This window comes from Sardina pilchardus, chromosome 9 (genome assembly GCF_963854185.1).
Source record: "Sardina pilchardus chromosome 9, fSarPil1.1, whole genome shotgun sequence".
NCBI classification, from domain to species: Eukaryota; Metazoa; Chordata; class Actinopteri; order Clupeiformes; family Clupeidae; genus Sardina; species Sardina pilchardus.
The window spans coordinates 929,021-931,520 of NC_085002.1; positions in this window are offsets into that span (position 1 = coordinate 929,021).

Here is a 2,500-nt window from a genome sequence, read left to right on the forward strand (position 1 = left end):
AGTTTTGGAGGGCATATTAGAAAGCAGAGGTGTATGAGGTGCTTGCTAAACTGCCTCTCTCTCTCTTTCTCTCTCTGTCTCTCTCTCTCTCTCTCTCTCTCTGTCTCTCTCTCTCCCTCTCTCTCTCTCTCTCTCTCTCTCTCTCTCTCTCTCTCTCTCTGACCTGTCTGTGGTGGTTGTGTGTTTTCGTTGGTGGTGAGAAACGTGACCCCGAAACTTTCCCACGAGTGTCTGGTCGAGGCGTCTCAGAACAAGTGCACAGAGCTCTTGATGACTCATATTATATACAAACGCGCACACACACACACACACACACACACACACACACACACACATACACATACACACACATGACACATACTGTAGGCCAGGATTATTCGATAGGGTGGAGTAGGCCAGGATTATTCTATAGGGTGGGGTAGGCCAGGATTATTCCATAGGGTGGGTGGCCTTATTCTATAGGGTGGGGTAGGCCAGGATTATTCTATAGGGTGGGGTAGGCCAGGATGATTCCATAGGGTGGGGTAGGCCAGGATTATTATATAGGGTGGGGTAGGCCAGGATGATTCCATAGGGTGGGTGGGCTTATTCTATAGGGTGGGGTAGGCCAGGATTATTATATAGGGTGGGGTAGGCCAGGATTATTCTATAGGGTGGGGTAGGCCAGGATTATTATATAGGGTGGGCCAGGATTATTCTATAGGGTGGGGTAGGCCAGGATTATTATATAGGGTGGGCCAGGATTATTCTATAGGGTGGGGTAGGCCAGGATTATTCTATAGGGTGGGCCAGCTGGGTGGCACTAATGAAAACTACAGATGAAAACTACAGATGAAAACTACAGATGAAAACTACTTAAATGTTTTGAAGATCAGGATAGCCGATTTAAACAACGCCAACAAATTGAGTAAAGCCAACGCTGAACACAGATCCATTCACAGACAACCTGAACTAACCGATGCCACTAACCTAAACTCGCCCGATGCTATTCTCTAACCGGAACTCGCCCGATAAACTCGCCCGATGCTATTCTCTAACCTGAACTCACCCGATGCTATTCTCTAACCTGAACTCGCCCGATAAACTCGCCCGATGCTATTCTCTAACCTGAACTCGCCCGATAAACTCGCCCGATGCTATTCTCTAACCTGACCACTAACCATGAAGATTAAATAATGCCCGTCCTGCTTTCTTGCATATTCAATTATATTATCCTGTGTTTAAATATAAATATAAAATTAATTTGTATATTTCCCTTTCCAGCAGTGCTGTGATTGGTGGTGAAACCTGCTGACAGATCTCAACATGGTGAAGCTGCATTCAGCAGTTATGTGGATCAGCTCTGGAACCAACTTCTGCATGACATCAAAAACACCCCAATTCAGACAGTTCTCAGATCTAGACTTCTACTGTTCTCAAATCTAGACTCCAGACTGTTCTCAAATCTAGACTCCAGACTGTTCTCAAATCTAGACTTCTAGACTGATCTCAAATCTAGACTCTAGACTGTTCTCACTGCTTCAAATGCACTTCCTGTTCATCAGATGCACTCTGCGTTCTAATTTCTTAAATTATCTTTTTGTGTTTTGTAAGTCTTTTAATTAACCTGTTGTATGTGCTATTGTGCTTTGCTTGTTACTGTGATGTAGGTATGAAAACAATTATCATAAACTTTGAACACAAGGTGACAAATTGATTTGTGTTTTCTCTAGATAGGAGACACACTTGTGAATATCAGGTTGTTCTCTATCTACAGTACACCTGTCATTGGGAGGAAAACTTGATTTATCTGGACAAATCTGTCTTTATATTTTATCTATACTTATCTGGACAATGATCTGGGGTTGGCTTTTTAAGATAAGCATATTGTTACAGTTTTTCTCAGTCGCTTTGGTGCTTTTCTCATATCACAATTAACATTTGCACAGTAGCTAGTGCATTTCTCAAAACAACATACATACATTTCACATTTTTACTGCATGCTCTTTGCAATTCTACAGTATTGTGACAGAATTTGATAACTAGTTCAACAATTTTGTATGTAATAACTCAAGCAAAGAAATGAAGACGATTAGTTTTATTGGGCACCCATAAGTACAGCTAATTTTGACTGACAAGATATAAGCCAATGATGATGTTATAAAACAGCAGAGAATTGTATGAAAGTAACTGATACATGTCCAAAAGCAACTGTTACATGTCCAAAAGCAACAAAAGCAACTGATACATGTCCAAAAGCAACTGCTACATGTCCAAAAGCAACAAAAGCAACTGCTACATGTCCAAAAGCAACTGCTACATGTTCAAAAGCATCTGCAATTTGTTCAGAGAAAGACGAAATTGCTACTATGATATGCACAAATGACTAGCGACTGAGAAAAACTATAAAACTACACAACAAACCTTTTGTGTCACAAGGGCATCAAGCATGAAAACAATGTAATGTTCTGCTCAGTCTGCAAAGGGTTAATATATCTTTAAACTCGTATGCATGTGAAGC